General features: G+C 40.0%; 1 protein-coding gene and 1 pseudogene across 1 annotated transcript in view; one reads left to right on the plus strand and one right to left on the minus strand.

Moving 5' to 3' along the window:
- Positions 1–26,818, plus strand: part of ZNF81 (zinc finger protein 81) — a 163,560-nt gene that overhangs the window by 41,659 nt on the left and 95,083 nt on the right. The window lies entirely within an intron of this gene.
- Positions 24,801–24,978, minus strand: LOC128577446 (ATP synthase membrane subunit K, mitochondrial-like; annotated as a pseudogene).

The raw sequence follows: 26,818 nt of genomic DNA on the forward strand, positions 1-26,818 counted from the left end.
GAGATAGCCCCTTGCCGAAGCTCTATGCTTTGTAATTGTGGCTTATCTCCTACAACCTTACAAAGGCCCCTTTCAGAGTTTTGGCCGGAGACTCTGAGGACCTACTTGGTGAGATAGTGCAGACTAGCTCTGTTTTGATATCAGCCAACCTCTACCCTATCCTAAGATTTAAATCTCGACTATGAAGTGATACAAACTGCTGTGGCACCCAGCCCCCACCCTTCGGTTCTTTTCCACTACAGAACTTCAAAGGTCAACCTCAGAATGTCCCAGAGCAGACAGCCCCAAACATGGGTTCCAACCAAATTGTCTCTGGCAGTGCAAAACCTGCCCAACAGAGAGGGGTTCAAGGACAATTCAAAGCAAAGGGCTTCAAAGCACAATTGGAGCCAGGGATCCACACTCCCACCCACCAGACTCAGTCTACACTATTGTCTGTTTCTCTGCTCACAGGCCCAGCTGGAGCCAGGGGTAACACCCCTGCCCACCGGTCTCAGTCCACACATAGCTAGCCTCTGGAGTAGGGTCTGGAGTAGTGCTTGACAGACCAGTTGGGGTCAGGGGACCATGCCCCCACCCCTTGCCAGTCTCAGTCCCCTGCCAGGCAAGCCTCTGTTTGCAGGCTCTGTTGGAGTCAGGGCACCAAGCCTGCCCTCTGTCTCAGTCCACACACAGCTAGCCTCTGCTTGCCAGACCATTTGGAGTCAGGGGACCACGCCACGCCTGCCAGTCTCAGTCCACTGCCTGGCAAGCCTCTGTTTGCAGGCTCTGTTAGAGCCAGGGGACCACACTCCGCCCTCAGGTCTCAGTCCTCACCTGGTAAGCCTCTGCTCACCAGCCCCGCTGGGGGCAGTGGCACATGCCCTAGCCTTTAGAGCTTGGTTCACACCCAGTAAGCCACTGCTCGAGGATTCTGTTGGAGTCAGGAGACCATGCCCTTGCTCTCAGGTCGCAGTCCATGCCTATCAAGCCTCTGCTCACAGGCCCAGCAGAGACCAGGCCTGTCTGCCAAACTCAGTCCACACAAGGCAACCATTGTCCTGCTGTGGGTTCTGTCAGAGTCTGGGGTTCTGCACCCCATCCTGCCAGACACAGCCCGAACCAAGGGGCAACACTACCACTGGCTGGGCATAGTCATAACCAGGGGACTGCTCCTCCTCTCACTGAGTGTCCCTTTCTTCCCACACCCTCTTTCTTCCCTGTTAGTCACAGATTCTGTCCTGATGGTTGGCGGTCTACACTATGCCAAGATCTCTCAGGACAAGACCAAACACTCTATGCTCTGCAGGGGGCAGAACTTCAGACCACCATGCTAGGGGAAAATGGTAGACTGGGAGTTTGGGCTTGTGGGGAAAAATATCTGTTCAATTATATGCCTGGTGGGGTGGTGTCTAGGTTCATAATTGGGACCTCCCTGGAGAAAGAGACTTGGAGTTTAACAGCTCTCTCCAGCAAGGTAAAATGAGAGGTCTTTTTTTCCCTGCTTGTTTGCAGATAGCCTGCAGCAGGCTTCCTGCTTGGGGGAGGGGGTATTCTGTCCTCTAGTCAACAGGCTTTGTACCTGTAATTTGTTTTCTTGAATGCTCTTCCTTGGAGTTACAGCTTGCCGCACTTCTTTCTTGGCTCAGCTCCCCATCTTTGGCTTTGTAGAGTCTGATTCTGTCCAGTTTTTCTTCCTCTGCTCTAGAGTCTGCTACCAGTTGCCCATCTTCCTAGAATTCCCCGTAAATATATTTTAAAGAGAAAACATAAGTCATGTTATAAAATCCATACAGATAAACTTCAAAGGGCACATTTCAAAATTTAGAAGTAAAGCTAAACTTGTAGTTAGCAGAAAAATTATAGACTTGAATGCTTTCATTTATTCCGTTACTGTGTGTATGAATTTTCCTTCCTGTAGAAAGAAATGATTTCTCCACTGAGTTCTCTCCCCTCTCCTCTACAGTTATCTCACCTCTTCTGTCATGTCACTTTTCCCCTTTTGTGCTGGCCCATTCTCACAAGCATGCAACATATTTTCCGTCTCAAAAAAATCCTTCCTTGACTCCATATCTACGCCCAGCCAAGTTGTTTCACTGGAGAAGTGAGTAATTTCTGCAAGCTCACTGATAAAACCTGCAGCTCTCTGTAAGTTCAATGTTTTCTCCTGTTGGGTAGGTTTCAGGCCAGGGACTTGCTTTCTCAAACTGCATAGGAGATCACTTGACTGTAGTCCCTGTGGTATACTTCTTCTATGCAGGTCCTGGGAGTCTTAATTATGCCAATCCCCAGCCCTCAACACTTACCCTCTTAGGCTCTAAGATGCTATTCCCACTACATCCTTTCCAGGATCTTGTCTTCCAAGAGGTCTCTTACACTTTGTGCCTAATATGATACAAATGCTTGCTTAAAGGGAGCACTAACTATAACAAGTGTCTTACTTGTGGGTTGGGATGGAGCATTTATAAGTGACATTATCAAGCAGAATCCAGCAGTTCCTTAAAAAAATAATCACTCCTTCTGACCACAACTTCAGCATTATAAAATCTATGTATAATTCACCACATTAACATATCAGAAGAGAATAATGGGATAAAAGTCAACATCTTGATTTGAAAATGTGTCGAAGTTGACCATCCCACAATTCTAATTCCTTCCCCACACTTACCCTAGGGATTGTCACTGAAGTAATGGAAGCTGGTTAACAATGTCCAGTATTCTTCATTTTGGATCAAATAATTTATCCATATAAGTTGTCTTCCTTTGTCTTGTTATATATTTTTCTAGAATTCTCTTCTGACTGACTAGATGGAGACCTTGCTTCCATTCTGTTGGGCCTTCCTTATACCTTACTGATGTTCAGAATGATTTATTTTAGATTAAGTCTTTTTTTTTTGAGACAGACTCTTACTATGTATGTAGCACTCAACAGAGTGCCATGATGTTGAAGCTCACAGCAACCTCTAAACTTTTGGGCTTAAGCGACTTTCTTGCCTCAGCTTCCCAAGTAGCTGGGACTACAGGTGCCTACCACAACACCCAGCTATTTTTTGGTTGTAGTTTTCAATGTTGTTTGGCAGGCCCCAGGCTGGGTTCGAACCTACCCGCCTTGGTGTATGTTGCTGGTGCCGTAACCACTGTGCTATGGGCATTGAGCCTGGGTTGACTCTTTATCGATACTTTATAAAGTGTCTTCCTTTGTATTATTTCTTTTGCTCCTAAATTGTGCTCTGGTTGATACTAAGGTAGAAACCTGGCTTCCTTTCTGTTGGCTTTTTCTGATACACCTTTTTTTTAAATTGTTTTGGCATCATTGTTTTGAGTTTTTATTCTTTTTTTCTATACAATTTATGAAAAATGTGTTTTATGATTTCTAATTTTAATTCTTTTTAATGTCTTGTACTATATGTTCAATTTTGTTTTGTTTTGTGTTCCTTCTAATAATTTGAAAGGGTTGAATGTTGAATTCTTTTTAAGTGGTTACCTTTATAGCATTAACTTTGTAAAATATCATTAATATTTCAATTATTATAACAGTATCTGTTAACTGTCTATTATGGGTAATGACAAGATTTATATATGCTATTTCAAAAGTTCTTTTATTAGTTTACCTTTATCTTTGTTCAGTTTTTCTGGGTCAACTTTTTAGGTATAAAAATTATGTACTAAATTTCCTCTCTTCCCTATTTTTGTCATTTTTTTCTATTATATTTAAATACTTCATTTTGTTTACTGGACATAATCCTTTTTTTGTCCCCACCTCTTTTGACAGGAACTATTAAAGACCTCCATTTACTATTATTTTTTGGTTGTGTCACTTCTTTGTCTTTTTAAAGTAGATTGCTTCAAACAGAAGCCAGATGAGGTCTACGCATTGCATTTTGTTTTGTATGTCTTTGTCAAGAGCTGTGAAGAGGCTGAGATTTGACCCTACTTGTAAGCTCGCAGGTTAGCCTGGCCGCGCCCTGGATGCTGGCAAAAGACACAAAACTGGGCTAAAGCAAAAGGACTTTATTACCCACAGCAACTGCAGGAGCCATAATCTTAGCATTTATGCCAGTTCCCCAAGTCAAGTCTAGGTTCCTACAGGGTGACGTGAAGAGGGCCAGGTGACACATGGGGGTTGCTTAGGTATCCTAAGTCTTTTATACTGAGCAGTAAGCAAACTGGTCTTTTGCTCTGGAGGGAGACACAACATCTTTTAAGGCTGTTTGCTATGAGAACATCCTTGAAAATATACTCTGAAACAAAGCGACAATGTAGCATAACAAAAATATATATTTTTCAATTTTTGGTCTCTATCCTTGATTCCTGGCAGAGAGCTCTTAATACCCTTGCAATTTCCTAGGTGGATAGGGGTGCTAGGAGCATCTTTTGTTCCAATATTTGGTCTTTGAACCTAGTTCTTGACACAAATCTCCGAATCCTTTGGAAGTTCCTGGGTAATAGGAGGAGCTTTTATTCTAATGAGGCAACTCTTGATGGGCTCCTGGCTATCTTCAGTAGTGGAAGTAGGTCACCAGAAAGACTATGCTATTATTCATAGCTTGGAACTTTCAGCTTCAGCCCCATTGTCTGGGGAGGGGACTGGATATTGGGTTAATAATCATTCCTATGTAGTGGTGGCTCCTGCTTGTAATCCCAGTACTCTGGGAGGCTGAGGCAGGTGGATCACCTGAGCCAGAGCGAGACCCTGTCTCTAAAAATAGCCAGGTATTGTGGTGGGTGCCTATAGTCCCCACTACTTGGGAGGCTGAGGCAAGAGAATCGCTTTGAGCCCAAGAGTTTGAGGTTGCTGTGAGCTATGATGCCATGGCACTCTATCAAGGGTGAGAAAGTGAGACTATCTCAAAAAAAAAAAATCATGCCTATGTGATGAAGCCTCCATAAAATCCCTAAAAGATGGGGTTTGGAGAGCTTCTGTGTTGGTGAACACATGGAGGTGCTGGGAAGGCAGTGTACCCAGAGAGGGCTGGGAAGTTCCATGCCCTTTCCCACATACCTTGCCCTGTGTACCCGTTCATCTGGCTGTTCTATCCTTTATAATAAACTAGTAAATGTAAGTGTTTTTCAGAGTTCTATGAGCCATTCTAGTCAATTATTGAACCTGAGAAGGGGGTCATGGGAACCCTGCTTTATAACCAGTTGGTCAGAAGTACAGAAGGCTTAGACTTGTGAGGGGGTCTGAAGCAGGGACAGTTTTTTAGGACAGAGACTTAATCTGTGGGAATCAGTGCTAACTCCAGGTAGTTTGTTCAGAATTAAATTGTAGAATACCTGTTGGTATCCACAGAGAATTTCTTGATGTGGAAAACCCACACATTTGGTGTCAGAAGTATTTTGTGTGAGTAGAAGGAAAAATAGTTTTTTTTTCCGTTTTTAGGCAATCAGTGCCTATGCTCACAAGATGTGCAGAAATGTGAGAGCCCCATGGAGAATTCCCAATAATATCTGCCTCTTGCTTCTACACTAGCTTGCGTTCTGTTCAGTTTGTCTCATGCAGCACTTAAGGTCTTATTAACAGTATTCTAAAAAGCAATCTGGGCTGGGTGCGGTGACTGATGCCTGTAATCCAAGCACTCTGGGAGGCCAAGGCAGGAGGATCCCTTGAGCTCAGAAGGTGGAGACCAGCCTGAGCAAGAGTGAGACCCTACCTCTACTAAAAAATTGCACAGTGGTTACTGTGCCAGTCATATGCCCCCAGGTGGTGGGTTCGAACCTGGCCCAGGCCAGGTAAACAATAATGACAACTACAACAAAAAAATAATTGGGCGTTATGGTGGGTGCCTATAGTCCCAGCTACTTGGGAGGCTGAGGCAAGATAATGACTTAAGCCCAAGAGTTTGAGGTTGCTGTGAGCTGTGATGCCACGGCACTCTGCCTAGGGCGACATACTGAGACTCTGTCTCAAAAAAAAAAATTGAAAAATTAATTGAGTGCCTGTAGTTCCAGCTACTTGGGAGGCTGAGGCAGGAGAATCCCTTGAGCCCAGGAGTTTGAGGTTGCTGTGAGCTACAATGACGACACTGCACTGTATGCAGGGTGACAGAGTAAGACTCTGTCTTAAAAAATAAAAAAATAAAAAGCAATCTGTCCAATACTGGGCCAGTAGCAGCAATACTATGCCAAAACTAGCAATATTGGGCCAATCTCCAAATGTTCTCCTCATCTATAACTCCCAGGTCTCTGGACCCAACCAGCTGAATAAATGCTATAAACTATCAAAGTCTACCTTACAAAGCCAGGTGTTTTTCTCCTTGAGTTTCTATAGTGACCTTTCCACTTGGCTGGAGGCACTAGTCTAGGTATAACAGGATGTATTAGCAATAGATGAAGTCTGCCTTGGTCCCAGAGGGCAATTTCATCATCTGTAACAACCTCAGACACGAAGTTGAGGTGGAGTGGTATGCTTCCAGGGCCAAGTTAACATCATTGATTGCATCAGCTAAAATCAGGGACAGACTTCCTACCACTTTATTTATTTATGTATTTATTTAAGACAGAGCCTTAAGCTGTCTCCCTGGGTAGAGTGCCGTGGCCTCACAGCTCACAGCAACCTTCAACTCCTGGGCTTAAGCAATTCTCTTGCCTCAGCCTCCCAAGTAGCTGGGACTACAGGCGCCTGCCACATTGGTTGTAGTTGTCATTGTTGTTTGGCAGGCTGGGCTGGATTTGAACCTCCAGCTCTGGTGTATGTGGCTGGTGCCTTAGCCGCTTGAGCTACAGGCGCTGAGCCTACCTACCACTTTTTTTTTTTATTAGTATTAGATCATAGCTGTGTACATTAATGCGATCATGGGGCACCATGCATTGGTTTTATAAACAGTTCAACACATTTTCATCACACTGGTTAATATAGCATTCCTGGCATTTTCCTAGTTATTGTGTTAAGACAATCATATTCTACATTCACCAAGTTTCACATGTACCCTTGTAAGATGCACCACAGGTGTAATCCCACCAATCCCCCTTCCTCTGCCCAACTTCCCCCCTCCTTCTCCCCCTTCCCCATATTCTTAGGTTATAACTGGGTTATAGCTTTCCTATGAAAGCCATAAATTAGTTTCATAGTAGGGCTGAGTACATTGGATACCTTTTCTTACATTCTTGAGATACTTTACTAAGAAGAATATGTTCCAGCTCCATCCATGTAAACATGGAAGAGGTATAGTCTCCATCTTTCTTTAAAGCTGCGTAATACTCCATGGTGCACATATACCACAATTTATTGATCCATTTGTGGATCGATGGGCACCTGGGCTTTTTCCATGACTTAGCAGTTGTGAATTGGGCTGCAATAAACATTCTGGTACAAATATCTTTGTTATAATGTGATTTTTGGTCTTACCCTACCACTTGTTTTAATTGGATGATTACTATCATAGGAACAGCTGCCCACAGGGTGCACATAAATAGCGAGCCAGTTATCCCTCTAGGGCAGGGGTCCTCAAACTTCGGCCTGTGGGCCACATGAGGCAGTGTGATTGTATTTGTTCCCATTTTGTTTTTTTACTTCAAAATAAGATATGTGCAGTGTGCATAGGAATTTGTTCATAGTTTTTTTTTTTATTTAACTATAGTCTGGCCCTCCAACGGTCTGAGGGACAGTGAATTGGCCCCCTGTTTAAAAAGTTTGAGGACGCCTGCTCTAGGGAGTTGCTCCTAGCAACCAAGGGTAGAGAGCTCTCCAGAGTCATTTACGAGTTCCATGAACCACTCTTGGTGATTCCTTAAACACTTGTAGATGTCTTATGACCCTCCACCCTACCCAAGCTCCAAATCAGCATATTTTGGCAGGGAGCAAGTTAGTGACCGTCTGTCTGACTTCCACACAAACAGTACAATCCTGGGGTGCTCCTGGGAAGAAAGTGTTCTTTACAACTAATAGGGCCCCATAAGTAAAAACCACAGCAGTCAGGAGACCACAGGGTGAGAGTACTTCCAGTGTGACCCCTTAGTTGGCTGTTAAAGACAAAAAGGAAGCAAGTTAAGAAATTGAATTTTTCAGGCTACTGTAATGGAGAGCCCCACATCTGGACATCAGAGTGTCTGGGCAGGGTGGTTTTGCCTTTTACTTTCACAGGAAGGGATAGTTAGAGTGGGGAGTTTTTTTTTTTTTTTTAGAAGAAAAATAATATGTAATAAGAAGTTTCCTTTCATAGATGGAAAGAATCTATTATGGGGAAGTAGTGAAATGTCAAGACTAATGTAATTACAGTTTCTTAAAAACATTTCATTTGTTTTTCTTTTTGTTTGTTTGTTTTTTTAATTGTTGAGGATTCATCGAGGGTACAAGAAACCAGGTTACACTGATTGCATTTGTTAGGTAAAGTCCTTCTTACAATCGTGTCTTGCCCCCAAAAGATGTGGCACACACCGAGACATCACCCCCCTCCCCTCTCTCTGCTCTTCCTTTCTCCACCCCTCCCTCCTTCTTTCTCTCCCTGCTCTCCCCATCCCCCACCCCCACCATGTCCTTAATTGTCCTCATATCAAAATTCAGTACATAGAATTCATGCTTCTCCATTCTTGTGATGCTTTACTAAGAATAATGTGTTCCACTTCCATCCAGGTTAATACAAAGTATGTAAAGTCTCCATTTTTTTAATGGCTGAATAGTATTCCATGGTGTACATATACCACAGCTTGTTAATCCATTACTGGGTTGTTGGGCATTTAGGCTGTTTCCACATTTTGGCGATTGTAAATTGAGCTGCAATAAACAGTCTAGTGCAGGTGTCCTTATGAGAAAAGGATTTTTTTCCTTCTGAGTACATTCCCAGTAATGGGATTGCAGGATCAAATGGGAGGTCAAGCTTGAGTTCTTTGAGGGTACTCCATACTTTCTTCCAAAAAGGTTGTATTAGTTTGCAGTCCCACCAGCAGTGTAAAAGGGTTCCCTTCTCTCCACATCCATGCCAGCATCTGCAGTTTTGAGATTTTGTGATGTGAGCCATTCTCACTGAGGTTAGATGGTATCTCAGAGTGGTTTTGATTTGCATTTCTCTAATAATTAGGGATGATGAGCATTTTTTCATATGTTTATTAGCTATTCCTCTGTCTTCTTTAGAGAAGGTTCATTTCATGTCTCCAGTGATATATGGCATTGTTAGCTTTTTTTTATGTGGATTAATTTGAGTTCTCTATAGATCCTAGTTATCAAGCTTTTGTGTGATTCAAAATATACAAATATTCTTTCCCATTGTGTAGGTTGTCTGTTTTCTTTGGTTGTTGTACAGAAGCTCCTTAGCTGTACAGAAGCTTTTCAGTTTCATTAAATCCCATTTGTTTATTTTGTTGTTGTTGCAATTGCCATGGCAGCCTTCTTCATGAAGTCTTTCCCCAGGCCAATATCTTCCAGTGTTTTTCCTATGCTTTCTTTGAGAATTTTTATTGTTTCATGCCTTAAATTTAAGTTCTTTATCCATCTTGAATCAATTTTTGTGAGTGGAGAAAGGTGTGGGTCCAGTTTCAGTCTTTTACATGTGGATATCCAGTTCTCCCAGCACCATTTATTGAATAGGGACTCTTTCCCCCAGTGTATGTTACTGTTTGGTTCATTAATGATTAGGTGGTTGTAAGATGTTAGTTTCATTTCCTGGTTTTCTATTTGATTCCAAATGTCTATGTCTCTATTTTTGTGCCAGTACCATGCTGCCTTGACCACTATGGCTTTGTAGTACAGCCTAAAATCTGGTATGCTGATGCCCCCTGGCTTTATTTTTATTACTAAGAACTGCCTTAGCCATACGGAGTTTTTTCTGGTTCCATAGTAAAGGCAGAATCATTTTTTCCAAATCTCAAAAGTACGATGCTGGTATTTTAATAGGAATGGCATTGAATAGGTAGATTGCTTTGGGAAGTATAGACATTTTAACAATGTAGATTCTTCCCAGCCATGAGCATGGTATGTTCTTCCATAGTTAATATCCTCTGCTATTTCCTTTCATGGGATTTCATAATTTTCTTTATAGAGGTCCTTCACCTCCTTTGTTACATATATTCCTAGGCATTTCATTTTCTTTGCAGCTATGTTGAAGGGAATTGTGTCCTTAATTAGCTTCTCATCTTGACTGTTATTGGTGTATACAAAGGCTACTGACTTGTGGACATTGATTTTATATCCTGAGACATTACTGTATTTTTTGATGACTCCCAGGAGTCTTGTGGTTGAGTCTTTGGGGTTCTCTAAGTATCAGATCATGTCATCAGCAAAGAGGGAGAGTTTGACCTCCACTGCTCCCATTTGGATTCGCTTTATTTCCTTGTCTTGCCTAATTTTATTGGCTAGAACTTCTAGCACTATATTGAAAAGTAATGGTAACAGAGGACAACCCTGTGTGGTTCCAGCTCTAAGTGGGAAAGCTTTCAGTTTTACTTTATTCAGTAAAATATTAGCTGTGGATTTGTCATGGATAGCTTCAATCAGTTTCAGAAATGTGCCACTTACACCTATACTCTTCAGTGTTCCAATTAGAAAAGGGTGCTGGATGTTATTGAATGCTTTTTCTACATCTATTGAGAGGATCATATGGTCTTTATTTTTGCTTCTGTTAATATGGTGGATAACATTTATGGACTTACATATGTTAAACCAGCCTTTCATCCCTGGGATGAAACCTACTTGATAATGATGTATGACTTTTTTGATGATAAGCCGTAATCTATTGGCTAGGATTTTGTTGAGAATTTTTACATCTATATTCATTAGTGAAATTGGTCTGAAATTCTCCTTTTTAGTTGGCTCTTTTCCTAGTTTTGCTATCAGGGTGATGTTTGCTTCGTAGAAAGTGTTGGGAAAGATTCCTTCCTCCTCAATTTTTTGGAATAATGTCTGCAGTATAGGAATAAGCTCTTCCTTGAAGGTTTGATAGAATTCTGGTGTGAAGCCATCTGGACCAGGGCATTTTTTTGTTAGAAGATTTTTTATTGTTTCTTTGATCTCAGTGCTTGAAATTGGTCTGTTCAGGAGCTCTATTTCTTCCTGGCTAAGTCTAGGGAGAGGGTGTGATTCCAAATATCGATCCATTTCCTTCACATTGTCAAATTTCTGGGCATAGAGTTTCTGGTAGTATTCAGAGATGATCTTTTGTATATCTGTGTCATCAGTTGTTATTTCCCCTTTATCATTTCTGATTGAGGTTACTAGAGATTTTACTTTTCTATTCCTAGTTATTCAGGCCAAAGGTTTATCTATTTTATTTATTTCTTCAAAAAACCAACTCCTTGTTTCATTAATTTTTTGAATGATTCTTTTTTTTTAATGATTCTTTTATTTTCAGTTTCATTGATCTCTGATTTAATTTTGGAGATTTAGTTTCTTCTACTGTGTTTAGGCTTAGATTGTTCCTTCTTTTCCAATTCCATTAAGATGGCTTGGGAGTTTGTTGATGCAGTCTCTTTCTGTTTTTTTGAGTGTAGGCATCTAAAGTGGCAAATTTTCCTCTTAATACTGCTTTTGCAGTATCCCACAGGTTTTGGTAGGTTGTGTTCTTATGCTCAAGGAAGTTAGTGATTTCCTGTTTTATTTCTTCCTGTACCCAAGTGTCATTCATCAGAAGGTTGTTTAATTTCCATGCTTTTGTGTGGGGTTGAACGTTTTTGTTGGAGTTGAGTTCCACCTTTAGTGTCTTGTGGTCTGAGAAGGTACAAGGTAAAATTTTAATTCTTTTGATTCTATTGAAGTTTGTTTTGTGTCCTAGGATATGATCAATTTTGGAGAATGTTCCATGGGGTGATGAGAAGAATATATATTCTTTATCTTTGGGATGGAGTGTTCTATATGCATCTACAAAGCACAGTTGTACTAGGGTCTCATTTAAGTCCCTTATATCTTTGTTTAATTTCTGTTTATAGGATCTGTCCAGCTCTGTAAGAGGAGTGTTGAAGTCCCCTGTTACTATGGTCTTATAGGATATCATATTTCTCAGACTGAGTAAGGTCTGTTTCAAGAATCTAGGAACATTTAAATTGAGTGCATACATATTTAGAATTGAAACGTCTTTTTGTTGTATTTTTTCTTTGACCAATATAAAGTGACCATCTTTGTCTTTTTTGACTTTAGTTGCTTTAAATCCACATGTATCTTAAAATAAGATTTCAACCTCTCTTTTTTTCCAACTTCCATTTGCCTGAAAATTTGTCTTCTAACCCTTAACTCAGAGTTTTAATTTGTGTTTTGAAGCTAAGTGTGTTTCCTACAGACAGCAAATGGATGGCTTGTTTTTTTTAATCCAGTCAGCCAATCTATGTCTCTTCAGTGGGGAATTCAAGCCATTAACACTTATTGAGATAATTGATAAGTGTGATAGTGTTCTATTCATCTTATTTGGTGAGAGTCCATTGCTTAGTTTTATCTTTTACATCATTGTGGAAGCTAGGTTCTGTCCTTTAATTTCTGAGTTCTTACTTTTCTGCTGATCCATTGTGATGGTCAGTATGTAGAACAGATTGAAGTATTTTCTGTGGAGCTGCTCTTGTTGTGGCAAGTTTCCTCAGTATTTGTATATTGGTCAGTAATTTTATTTCTCCATCAATTTTAAAGCTTAGCTTAGCAGGATATAGAATTCTGGGCTGGAAATTGTTCTGTTTAAGTAGATTAAAGGTAGATGACCATTGTCTTCTTGTTAGAAAAGTTTCGTTAGAGAAGTCTGCAGTCACCATGATGGATTTGCCCCTGTAGTTCAACTGGCGCTTACTCCTGGCAGCTTGAAGAATCTTTTCTTTTGTCTTGACTTTGGACAGGTTCACCACGATGTGTCTTGGAGAAGCTCGGTTAGAGTTGAGGCGACCTGGGGTCTGATATCCCTTTGAAAGGAGTGTGTCAGAATCTTTGGTGATATTTGGAAAATTTTCATTTATAATATTCTCTAGTATAGCTTCCATTCCCTTGGGGCATTCTTCTTCCCCTTCTGGGATACCTATAACTCATATGTTGGAACACTTCATAAAGTCCCATAATTCTGTCAATGAACGTTCTGCTTTCTCTCTCTTCTTTTCTGCCTCTTTAACTATCTGAGTTATCTCAAGAGCTTTGTCCTCTACCTCTGAAAGTCTTTCTTCTGCATGGTCTAATCTGTTGTTGATACTTTCTATTGCATCTTTAAGTTCCCTAATTGACTGCTTCAGTTCCTTCAGCTCTGCTATATCCTTTCTATATTGTTCACATTATTCATCTCTTATTTGATTCTGTTTTTGGATTTCCTTTTGGTTATTTTCCACTTTATCAGCAGTTTCCATCATTGTTTCCGTCATTTCCTTCATTGTTTTCATCATCTGTATTCTAAATTCCCTTTCTGTCATTTCTAACATTTCTTTATAGGTAGAATCCTTTTCATGTTGCCAGGATTTTTCTGTTGATCTTTCTCATGAGTGATTACTTTTATCTGTTTCCTTGCCCTAATTTTCCTTTCACTTTATCTTGCTCTTTAAGTTGCTGTGCCCCTGGACCAGGTTTCGATGAGTCCTTTTGGTACCGGACCAGAAGCGTGAGAAGGTTGAAGAGCAAGAAGGGAAAAAAGAAAGAAAAAAAAACAAGAGAATAAAAAAAGAGAAAGGAGAGGGGGTGGGTAAAAGGGAATATTAACAAAAAGAAAAGGGGCACAGAAAGAGGGAGAGAGAGCAATATAGGTGTACAGTAGGGTACTTTGATCCAACCTTAAAACCCCCCAACCTCTGGGTTGCCAGTTTGGGTGGTTCCCTTGAGGTCAGCAGCTCTTTCCTAGCCTGTTTGGGCACAGTACCCCACCTCCACCAAGTAGAGAGGAAAGAGAAAAATGCTATAAATCAAACCAAAACAATCAAACAGAAATCTTTACGGGATAAAATTGGGGGAAAAACAAATAATAGTGGTAGAAATACTAGAAAAAATGAAGTTCTAATTGTTGAAAAAGGCAACAATGGGAAGGGAAAATGTTGAAATTAAAAAACAAAACAAAACAACAACAACCAAAAAAAAAAAAAAAGAAAAAAGAAATAGAAAAACCCCAAAACAAAGCAGTATATATATATATCTTGCTGAATGTCTGGGCAACAGGTGATCTTCTGGGGTATGAGATGTTAATCACAATCTGATAAGCCTGTATGAGATGGAGACTGGAGGCCTCTGCTGATTTCTCAAACCCTGCAGGGCGAAGAGCCTAAAGTGGTGATCCTAAATCTCTCCTGAGCCCACATAAAAGGCACTTTAAACTCTTAAACTTGGCTAAGCAGACGCTTTCCCAGGAAAGTGCTTGTTGCTGGGATCACTCCTGAAGTGGCTATCCACTTAACCAGTGTGCCAAAACTGGTCTCACTTATGCCCCTGAGGGCTAAGGCTGCAAGGTGTCTCAGTCCCTGCTTTTAGGCTGCTCAGTCAATAGATTACTAGCTCCCACCCGATCCTTGCTCGACAACACTTAAAGTCCTCCGCACTCTTGCCCAAGTTCTCCCAAGGTAGTTCAACTGAGTGCCAAGTCCAAAAAAACCAAAGCAGCTCAAAGGTAAGGCCTTTCCAGGTTGCAGTCTCATTGTTGCTGTACTTACAGCTGCCATTTGGTTTAGACCGAATGAACATACGCAACCACTTGCCAGTTTTCCACTGCTTTTGTCCTCCTCCTGGGGTCCGTAAGTCTCTTGCTGACTCCCTGTGTCTTCAAAGGGATGTTTATGGGAAGATCCCACCAGCCAGAGATGCGTGGAGTCTTGTCTCCCAGATTCACTGTGTCCAGTTGCTAGGAAGCTGTTACTCTGCCGCCATCTTGCTGAGTCTCTCCCAGACATTAATTCCTCCACACTCTGGCTTCGATCTATGACTCAGATCTGCGGCTGCGATCTACTGAATCCTAGCACCAAGCTCTGGCTGTGTGTGGTGTCTGTTCTGCTCCCCCAGGGACTCCTCATTTGTTTTTCAATCACAGCCCTCACAAGTACAGCCATCTGACTACAAGCATAATAATAACATTAAAAGGCTTGCATCACATAGTTTATGCTGTACTTTCACTGAAAGCTTCACAGCAGTTTAATCAATAAAGCAGCACAAGCTGTGAACAATTATAATAGAACACCTTAAGAATAATCCACAATTAAAAGGTAGAGGGGGGAAAAGCCCTCAATTTAGATAAACCAATCTGCCACTCAGTTTGATAAAGTTCAGCTGAAGTGTTCTGACACTCTCATAGCATCTATCAGCAAAAAAGCTCAATCCTTAAATCTAAATTAACTCCTAGAGTGGGGAGCTTTATGGGGGTTTGCAGTTGGGGAAGTCATACCAGAACAGGGAATGTTTATCTTTGTGGCTAACTAGTTTCAGGAGGACAAGCTTCTAATCTCAGTTATACATAAAACAAAAAACAGAGAGTTGGAGAGTCTGTCTCAGGTCTTTCAGCAGGTACAGGCAAAAGGAGAAAGGCTTGTGTTGGCTTTGTCACAGGTAAACCGCAGGAGTAGTGAGAAAGAGTGGATAGGGAACCTTTTATCTAAGTCACATAGGGGAGGGTGGACCTTTGCAGTCAGTTGTTTCCAAAACATAAAAGGGTAGTAGAATTTTTTTTTTCTTGAGACAGAGTCTCAAGCTGTCACCCTGAGTAGAGTGCTGTGGCATTACAGCCCACAGCAACCTCAAACTCTTGGGCTTAAGCGATTCTCCTGCCTCTGCCTCCTAAGTAGCTGGGACCACGGCACCCACCACAACACCTGGCTATTTTTGTTGTTGTTGCCATTGTTGTTTTAGCAGGCCCAGGGCTGGGTTCAAACCTGCCAGCCTCGGTTTATGTGGCTGGCACCCTACCCACTGAGCTAGGGGCACCACCCAAGGGTAGTAGAATTTTTTTTTTAATTGTTGCTATTTTCAGGGCTCGGATGGAATTCAACATTGTCAGAATGCTTCTTGTTCTTGTTCAAGGTGGCCATAAGGTTGTCCTTGAATGACTATTTCTGGAAACAAGGCTACTGGAAATGTCCTGGTCTATACCATCATCATTCCACATTTGACCTCTACACATAAAATTGTTGGCTCAGATTTAGTCTCTGTGCACAAAGTCAGTTGAAAGTGCAATTGTTCTCAGATGGGCTAGATCAGGCATCCTCAAACTTTTTAAACAGGGGGCCAATTCACTGTCCCTCAGACCATTGGAGCGCTGGACTATAGTTTAAAAAAAAAAACCATGAACAAATTCCTATGCACACTGCACATATCTTATTTTGAAGTAAAAAACAAAATGAGAACAAATACAATTCACACCACTTTATGTGGCCCACAGGCCGCAGTTTGAGGACGCCTGGGCTAGATTATGATATGGATTGAGTAATGGTTTAAAAATGTCAAGACTAGCTGCATAGTAGCATCTAAGACTCTAGGCAGGCCGCACCCCCAACTGCAAGGCTTAAGATTATAAACAGAAGAAGGATTAGTAATCTTTTCACTGTATCTTGAAGCTATGTTCCTATGTTTACAAATTTTTTTTTCTCAGTATGTCACCCTTGGTAGAGTGCCATGGTGTCACAGCTCACAGCAACCTCAAACTCTTTTTGTTTTTTTCCAGTTTTTGGCTGGGGCCGGGTTTGAACCCTCCACCTCCAGTATAAGGGGCCAGCGCCCTACTCCTTGAGCCACAGGCGCTACCCAACCTCAAACTCTTGAGCTTAAGCAATTCTCTTGACTCAGCCTCCAAAGTAGCTGGGACTACAGGTGCCCACCACAATACCCAGCTATTTTTTGTTGCAGTTTTCATTGTTGTTTAGCTGGCTCGGGTCAGGTTCAAACCTGCCACCCCAGGTGTATGTGGCTGGCTCTGTAACCACTGTGCTACGGGCGCCAAGCCATGTTTACAAATTTTTCCAAGGAGAATGTGCTCCATAGGCCATTCATATCCACCTTAGATAGGCAAGTAGTCTTTCCCTTGAGTTTAGTGATTGGCCATTCATTCTTCATGGCTTGGTGTTCATGCAGTTGCAGCAAGAGGTGTTGGCCCTGGCTAGCTAGGTGGCAGTGGAGAGCTAGATTGTACTAATTTGGGCCAGTGAGTTTCAACTTCTTTGCTAGGGCAGAAGTGGTATCATTTATTACTTCTACAAGGGTTTAGGAGAGGTTCTGACCTACTTTTTCTAACTGTATAATTTTCTTAGTAAAATGACCCTTATAATGTGCATAAAGAATTACTGATTCCCCTAAAGAGTTTTCCTGAAAACTATATAGTTGCCTCATTGTGACTAAGTGATTAAGTCTCCAGAGGGACATATGGTTGACAGATGGGCTGGTGATTTTCAATATTTGGAGGCCCTGGACAAAAATTCCAAGGACACAGAAAAGATTAATGTGGGGAAAACAGGTGTAGACTGGCTGGCTACATGAAAAGTAGTATCATAGGTGTGACGTACAATATTTGTGGTGTAGGAATTATTCATAATAATTGCAGTTCATCATAGAGTAGACCTCTCCTCAGGAGGGCAGAGACTTCGTGTAGAGTAGAACAAAGTCTATAAGGCTGAATGAAAAATGGTGCAGGAGAGAATGGTGGTTATTGGGGATAAAAGCTCTGCCATGTTTTTTTCCTGGGCCTAATTCTGAGGAAGTAGAATTATGGAGTTTGGAGATTTCAAGAGAAGCTTTGATTATGTTGGGAGATAAAGTGAAGTTGGTATGTGCCGGAAGGTTGGAGTTGAATGATGTGGGGTGGTTTAAATACCAAAATGGACCATTAAAGGAGAAAAGGGATGTGTTAAGGAGAATGGTGATTAGACGTCTGTCCTGGGAGTCAGGGGAAGGAGGACATATCCAACAACCAGTGAGATTGAGAGCCGTAGCAATAGTTGAAAAGCAAACGAGGAATTTAGTCCCCCTCTTTGTTTGTACCATGGGAATGTAAAAGGAGGAAGAGGACAGAGAGCACCATGAGGGACAAAGCCATCTTGGAGTTCTGGATCAGAAGGACATGGTTGGGTCAGAGGTCAATGGAAAAGAAAGAGAAATATGATAAAGAGCAGACAAAGAAGTAAAATGGCAGGGGCTAATTTTAACAGAAGAAATCAAATTATAATTTGGAGGTGGTGCCTGTGGCTCAAGGAGTAGGGCACCAGCCCCATATGCCAGAGGTGGTAGGTTCAAACCCAGCCCCGGCCAAAAACTGCAAAAAATAATAACAATAATAATAATAATTTGGCATCAATATAATATTTGATACCAAAGCTCATTTTGAAATTCTTACAAATAAACTCATTAAACTTTGACCACAACAAATAAAATTTCCTTTCTGTGGGTCTTCTATAACTTTTTATATTAAGTCAAGTTTTGTCCTATGTTTTTCTCATTCTATAACAACTATTTCACTTTAGGATAAAACTACTTACTTTTTCCTCAATAAAAACATATACTGGGTACCTTGCATACAAAGTTACTCCTGTCTGCCACTTACGTTCTAGTAGAGTCTCACTGACATATATTGATTATAACTTTTAACCACAATAACTTCTATTTCACAGAGAAAACTGTGAATAAATGTGAATTGTCATACATTAGCATTTAGTAACAGACTAGCAGAGCTTATTAACATATGTCTCATAATTTATTTTTATTTTTACATGTCCATGTGTTAATTAAGTTTCCATTGTTTTTGCCTTCACAAAATTAAAAGGACTTAAAATTTAATAACAATAACAATGTTTAAGATAAGGACTAGAAATAAAAACCTCGTAAAGAATGAACGAACATAAATATATTCAGAAAAGGAATCAGACAATTGCTACATTGAAATATTAAGCAATAATAATAATGCAAAGAAAGTAACATTCACATTGTCAAATAAGAGTATGTCTATTATAGAATTCTTTGACTCTGAGATTCGGTATGGAGTCATCAATTAACTTATTTTTTTTAAGTATCAAAAAATAGACAACTAATACTTATAAATAAAAGTAAAAGATAATTTCAAAAAATAGATCATGCTAAATCTTACAGATAATAGAAAAAGAAGAAATACTTCAAAATCATTCTACTTGATCTAGGTACACCTAATATTAAAATTGGAGAAAATATATTATTATAAAGGAGAAATTACAAACATATGTCACTTATAAATGAGGATTCAATATCCTAAAGAACATTGACAAGTTGAGTTAAAAATTAATGTTTAAGTAATGTACTTTGATCAAAATTAAAACCAATTTATGTGAAAATTGGTCACTATTGTCTTGTTCTTTTTTTTTCTTCTTTTCCTTTCCCTCACCCCTTCCCTCCTTCTCTGTTTGTTCTCCTCTTCCCTTGTGCCCCACCATGTCATTAATTGTCATTGTCTTCATATCAAGATTGAGTACATAGGATTCATACTTCTACATTCCTGTGATGCTTCACTAAGAATAATGTGTTTCACCTCCACCCAGGTTAGTACAAATGCTGAAAAATCTCCATTTTTTATGGCTGAATAATATTCCATGGTATACATTTACCACAGCTTACCAATCCATTCCTGGGTTGAAGGATGTTTAGGTAGTTTCCACATTTTGGCAATTGTAAATTGGGCTGTGATAAACAGCCTAGTACAGGTATCTTTAAAATAAAAGGTTTTTCTTCCTTCTGGATAGATGCCCAATAATGGGATTGCAGGATCAAATGGGAGGTCTAGGTTGAGTTCTTTGAGGTTTCTCCATACTTCCTTCCAAAAAAGTTGTATTAGTTTGCAGTCCCACCAACAGTGTAAAAGTGTTCCTTTTTCTCCACATCTGTACCAGCATCTGCAGTTTTGAGATTTTGTGATATAGGCCATTCTCACTGGGGTTAGGTGATATCTGAGGGTGGTTTTAATTTGCATTTCTCTAATAATTAAAGATGATGAGCATTTTTTCATGTGATTGCTAGCCATTCGTCTGTCATCTTTGGAGAAGATTCTATTCATCTCTCTTCCCTATTGATGTGTGGGATTGTTGTTTTTTTTCTTGTGAATTAATTGAAGTTCTGTATAGATCCTGGTTATTAAGTGTTTGTCTGATTCAAAATATGCAAATATCCTTTCCCTTTGGGTAGGATGTCTATTTGCTTAGGTTGTTGTCTCCTTGGCTGTACAGAAGCTTTTCAGTTTAATTAAATCCCATTTGTTTATTATTGCTGTTGTTGCTATTGCCGTGGCAGTCTTCTTCATAAAGTCTTTCCACAGGCTGATATCTTCCAGTATTTTTCCTATTTTTTCTTTGAGGATTTTTATTGTTTCATGACTCAAATTTAAGTCCTTTATCCATCTCAAATCAATTTTTGTGAGTGGAGAAAGGTACGGGTCCAGTTTCAGTCTTTTACACGTGGATATCCAATTCTCCCAGCACTGTTTATTGAATAAAACGTTTTCCCCCAGTGGATGTTCTTGTTTGGTTTATCGAAGATTAGGTGGGTATAAGTTGTTGATTTCATTTCCTGGTTTTCTATTTGATTCCAAATGTCTATGTCTCTATTTTTGTGCCAGTACCATGGTGTCTTGACCACTATGGCCCTGTAATACAGCCTAAAATCCGGTATGGTGATACCCTCGGCTTTGTTTTTATTACTAAGAATTGCCTTAGCTGTACGGGTTTTTTTTCTCGTTCCATACAAAATGCAGAATCATTTTTTGCAAGTCTTGAAAATAGGATGTTGGTATTTTAATAGGGATGGCATTGAGTCAGTAAATTTCTCTGGGAAGTATAGACATTTTAACAATGTTGATTCTTCTCAGCCATTAGCATGGTATGTTCTTCTATTTCTTAAAGTCCTCTGCTATTTTCTTTCTTAAGGTTACATAATTTTCTTTATAGAGGTCCTTCACCTCTTTTGTTAGGTATATTCCTAAGTATTTCATTTTCTTTGGGGCTATGGTGAAGGGAGTTGTGTCTTTAATTAACATCTCATCTTGGCTGTTGTTGGCATATACAAAAGCAACTGACTTGTGGACATTGATTTTATATCCTGAAACATTACTGTATTTTTTAATGACTTGTGGTTGAGTCTTTAGGATTCTCTAAGTATAAGATCATATCATCAGCAAAGAGAGCAAGTTTAACTTCCTCTGCTCCGATTTGGATGTCCTTTATTTTTTTGTCTTGCCTAATTGTATTGGCTAGAACTTCCAGCACTATGTTGAATAGTAATGGTGACAGAGGACAACCTTGTCTGGTTCCAGTTTTAAGAGGAAAAGCTTTCAGTTTTACTCCATTCAGTAAAATATTAGCTGTGGGTTTGTCATAGATAGCTTCATTCAGTTTCAGAAATGTGCCACCTATGCCTATGCTCCTCAGTGTTCTAATTAGAAAAGGATGCTGGATTTTATCGAATGCTTTTTCTGCATCTATTGAGAGGATCATATAGTTTTTGGTTTTACTTCTGTTGATATGGTGAATAATGTTTATAGACTTGCGTATATTAAACCAGCCTTGCATCCCTGGGATGAAACCTACTTGATCATGATGTATCACTTTTTTGATGATAAGCTGTAATCTGTTGGCTAAGATTTTGTTGAGAATTTTTGCATCTATATTTATTAGTGAAATTGATCTGAAATTCTCCTTCTTAGTTGGGTCTTTTCCTGGTTTTGGTATCAGGATAATTTTTTTTTTTTTTGCAGTTTTTGGCTGGGGCTGGGTTTGAACCCACCACCTCTGGCATATGGGGAGGCACCCTATTCCTTTGAGCCACAGGCACCGCACTGTCTCATAATTTTTTATAGCCATATACATACTTTATATTATAACTTCTCAAAATGGCCAAACTGAACATGGTCATTAACAGACCCAAATACATACATATATACATATGTACATATACATATATGTATACATGTATGTATATATATACGTGTGTGTATATGTATATATTTGTGTATATGTGTGTGTTTATGTGTATATATGTTTATATGTATATATAGCCTCTCTGTACCCTATAAAAATAAGATGCAATATGTACATAAACTTAAATTTTTGCTTAATGTTTCATTTTTTCCTTACTTACAAATGATCTGTGTATCTAACAAATAATCAGTAATTAACATAATTTGACATAAGTCCAAGATTTATTTTTTTGAGACTGAGTCTCACTGTTGCCTGAGCTAGAGTGCCATGACATCAGCCTACCTCACAGCAACCTCAAACTCCAGCTTCAAGTGATCCTCCTGCCTCAGCCTCCTGAGTAGGTTGGACTACAGGCACCTGCCATGACAGTCCACTAATTTTTCTATTTTTAGTGAAGACGGGGTCTCGCTCTCGCTCAGGTTAGTCTTAAACTCCTGAGTTCAAGTGATCCTTCCATCTCGGCCTCCCAGAGTGCTAGGATTACAGGTGTGATCCTAAGTTACTAAAGATATTGGCAACTATCTTCAAATTGACATACTATAAAACATAATTACTGTTGAAATAAGGTTTGTCAGAATAATGATTCAATTTTGTTAAAGACAGATACACATTTTTCATAATCTTGAATATCTGGTACATCTAACAATAGCTTATTTAATCAGTAAACTGGATAAACTTAGAAAGAATATACCAAAGTGGAGTAGAAATGTATGTTTCTTTCTGTTCAGTTTAAATTTTTATGTAGACAATCACCTGAAACGAAGTTCTTGAATTACTTATAGATTTATTTATTTATTTTTTATGCTGTAGCTGTACCAGGAATGATCAAGAACTGCTTAGCCTCTGGGGGAATGTGGTGAAGCCAGTGATGTAGTGATAGATGGTAATTTGGAATGAAGAGCAAGATGGTTATTGTCCACGAAGCACTGTTGTGATGAGAAGCTCCCTGGTATTTTGCCTATCCATGGAGAAAGATGCTGACTTTGTAGGCTTCAACCAGATACTTGATATGCTTCAGGAAAATATTTTATCTAATAGAAAATGGCATTGTAGTCTGTTGCTTTGTTTGCTCTTTAAGGCAAGCTAGGTTATAGAACAGAGGCTTTCAAACATTTCTTGAAGAGTCATTGAATTTTTTTTCCCAACATTTTTGACTATGATACACAGTGCACAGTGAGAAGCACATTTTACACAGTGAATAGTATATATGTGTGTGTATATGTATGTGTGTGTGTGTATATATATGTGTGTGTGTGTACAGAGTATCCATAAAGTTCATGTGCATTTTAAAATTGCACACAAACTTCATGAACATGCTGTATTTCTCCCCACTGTGCTACACACATGCATGCATGCACACACACACATAAAATGTAATAGAAACAAAAGTTTTAGAAGCAATAGTCTTTGGAAAAGATGTTCTGGGATATTTTATCTTCTCTACTCTGTTTCATTAAAAATAAATTCAGGTTACAATTTAAAAAAAATGTATGTATGTATTATACTTGATGCTGATGATGCAGAAGGCACAGCTATTTTTATTAACTAACTAAATATTATTAGTGTTGTTTGCCAAAGATTTACCTAAATTATGTGACCTTGAATTCCCAAAATATTTGTGTTAATTTCTATGAGAATACAGTAGTCCTGCTGGGCACAGTGGCTCACGCCTATAATCCCAGCACTCTGTGAGGCTGAGGTGGGTGGATTGCCTGAGCTCACAAGTTGGAGACCAGCCTGAGCTAGAGCGAGACCCTGTCTCTAAAAACAGCTGGGCATTGTAGTGGGTGCCTGTAGTCCCAGCTATTCGAGGCTGAGGCAAGAGAATCGCTTGAGCCCAAGAGCTCGAGGTTGCTGTGAGCTATGATGCTACTGAGGGTGACAAAGAGAATCTGTCTCACAAAAAAAAAAAAAAAGCATACAGTAGTCCCCCCCAATATGCAGTTTAGATTTCTTTGGTTTTAGTTTTCCATGGTCAAACTAAAATGAAAATATTAAATGGAAAGTTCCCGAAGTAAACAATTCATAAGTTTGAAGTTGCCACTGCTCTGAGTAGTGTGATAAAATCTTGTGCTGTCACGCTCTTTCACCAGGGATGTGAATTATCCCTTTGTGCAGTGGATCCAGGATGTCTATACTCCTGCCCATTAGTAACTTAACAGCTGTCTCAATTATCAAATGGGAAAGAACCCTGCCAAGTCGGTACTGTCTGTGGTTGCAGGCATCCACTGGGGTCTTAGAACCTATCCCCCATGGATAAGAGGGAATACTTTACCTTTTTATTAAGTTCAAGTTATTTGGGGGTAAATTTAGGAATATTCATTTTTCCCAGAGGTAGAAAAATATTAATTACGGACACACAAGCATACATATGGACACAAGTAGGTTATAGTTCACTGCATCATATAAAAGAGCTCTTCTCTCCCCAGTGGGCTTACTGGCACATTGAAGCTAAGAAGAAAGCTCTGCTGGGTAATGAGGCCCTAGTAACACTGCGTAGATGAAGGCAAATCTTATGATAGATTATAGAGTTCCACCACAGGTATGGTTTGTATACTCTGAGGCAGAGTAGTGGGAAAATAAAAGGCATTAATGGTGGAAAGTGTTCCCCTTATATGTACTAGGAAGGTGGCAGGATGTCCATGGCTGGGGATGATTGTCTCTCCTTGCCCATTGAGTCAGTTGTGGACACAATATGGAAGTTCTCTCCAAGGAAAGTCACTGGGGAGATGGATTTTTATACTCTTGTTCCCTTTTGTGTTTTAGGGCTAGGAATTTCAGTGTCTTATCTTTTGTTATAATGATATTTGCAAATGTCCCTATTTATGAGGGTTCGGAGGAACAGATTGCCCTGGCTTGTTCCCTTCTTATTATTTAAGCTGTAAAGCCACAGGCTTGCATTGTGCTGATTTGGCCTTTTCTGGAGTGAAATCCCCCCCCAGGTTCATAATTTATTGTACAAATTGAGTATCATATAATGAGGTGACATTAGCTTCTCCAGGCATGGGAACTTGGCAGATGGCGTACAGGTTAGAATCCATTTATGTTGCTTTCACCGCTGGAGTTTTTTAGATCTTAACTTGAAGTATAAGAAGATCATCAAACAATGCTTCTATATGTGGCCAGTACACAATTCATTCTACCTGTGAGAGTATAAGAGTTGAAATATTTTTTAATACCAGCGAACTAGAATTGGGCATCAGTTTCTGGATCTACCATGATTCCAATCTCACCAAAGTCACAAATTCCACAGCCAGTGTCCTTCAGTGTTTGCAGCCACCTTTCAGTCTAGTGGGAAAAAACCCTCCCTGGAGTGAAGTCTATATGGTGTTGAACTAGTGTGCATTTAGGAAAGAGGAGCATTTCACCGATTTACATCATATTTTTGAATAATGTCTCTAATTTCTGGTTGTAAGCTGTTTACAAAGTTAATGACCAAGACAGATAAGGTTTAATCTTCAAGACCAAAACTGGAGTAGTCCTTCCAAACGTTTTCTAATCTCAATCTCTATTTAGAGATCTATTAATCTCTTTGTTGCCTATAATCTTCTTTATTTGACTAATAAATTTTTGAAGGTGAAGACAGTGGGAATGTATTCTAAAAGCCTCTCTCCTATGGTTTTAACTTACCTGTAAGCCTCAGGGTATTCTCCCATATAAGTACTAACCAGGTCTGACCCTGTTTAGCTTCTGAGATGGAGAGTTTTGGGTGGTATGGCTGTAGACTGCCATAGAGCCTTCTGATTTCTTTGAAGGTCCCTCTTAGGGGGCCCACTAAGCAGTTGTACAAATTGATATAAGACAGAGAGCCCAGGAAAATATGTTCTGAGTACCAGTCTGAATTGATTACTAAATTATTCTCCATTCTTACAGGGGTATATAAAGTATTTGACAATAGCATGTAAATCTGAGCAAGACCAAGGCCAGGTGGGCGCTCAGGTCATTGACCGTCCATCATCCCAGGTGGAGTAAGGCAAATAATGCATGTTATGATGGGGAATTGGGAGCACAGGAGTTTAATGGAGCCAGATAGGGTAAAGAAGAGGAGAGGGGGCTGTATAGGAAGAAGAGAATCTGTAGAATTAATGGGTAAAGAAAGGGTAGGGGTGACATACATGGAGGATTTGGGTGAGAAAGGTTGTGAGGTTTAGTTGGGGTGAATGAGGGGCAGGAGGAGTGGACTGGTGGGGGGGAGAGACAGTTCTTCGAGACGAACACTTTGAGATAGATTGGAGACATTTTCTAATTTTTTTAGCTTCCTCATACCAAACACAGTAAGCTGACCATTGATGATACAGACCTAAAGAAAGAAGCTGAGGCACAAAATATGATTTTAAAGAGTTTCTTTGAGCCAGAGTGAGGATAGCTGCATGGTAAATGCTTCCAAGTTGTCTTGGGGAGTGCTATTTGACCTTTGTTACAAGCAGGTTTTTATAGGAAAAAGGGAAGAAGAGGTAGACTGATATAAAGTTATTTGATAGTAATCCTCATTGTTTTACAGAAGTAACATTGACTAGTGATCGGCTATACATTGTTGAATATAGGATATGAGTTATATGGTGTCCAACATACAGCATTGTTAGATTAATTTTTTTTGGCTGGGGCTGGGTTTGAACACGCCACCTCCGGCATATGGGAACGGCGCCCTACTCCTTGAGCCACAGGCGCCACCCTAGATTAATTTTTTTTTTTTTGAGACAGAGTCTGAAGCTGTTGCCCTTGGTGGAGTGCTGTGGTGTCATAGCTCACAACAACCTCAAACTCTATAATTGGCAGGAGTTTTTTAAGAGGGTTGAGAATTGGATTGAGAGTTTGAAATGCGCACCAAGGTTAAACAAAAACTGGCAACAAAACAAAATCAAAAGATGACTCAAAGAATGAAAATCACTCCTTACTATGCTACTGTGGACAAACATCCAGAGCACTGGGATCGGGGGCGGGATTTATCATGGATCCCTGGACTGCCAGCCAGGGGAGGCAAGCAGTGGGCTGGAGAGGTGGAGAACGTGGTCACAAGGGGCTTCCGTCTCATTCAAGTTTGGCACCAAACTCTCTAAGA

This window comes from Nycticebus coucang, chromosome X, assembly GCF_027406575.1.
Source record: "Nycticebus coucang isolate mNycCou1 chromosome X, mNycCou1.pri, whole genome shotgun sequence".
Lineage (NCBI taxonomy): Eukaryota > Metazoa > Chordata > Mammalia > Primates > Lorisidae > Nycticebus > Nycticebus coucang.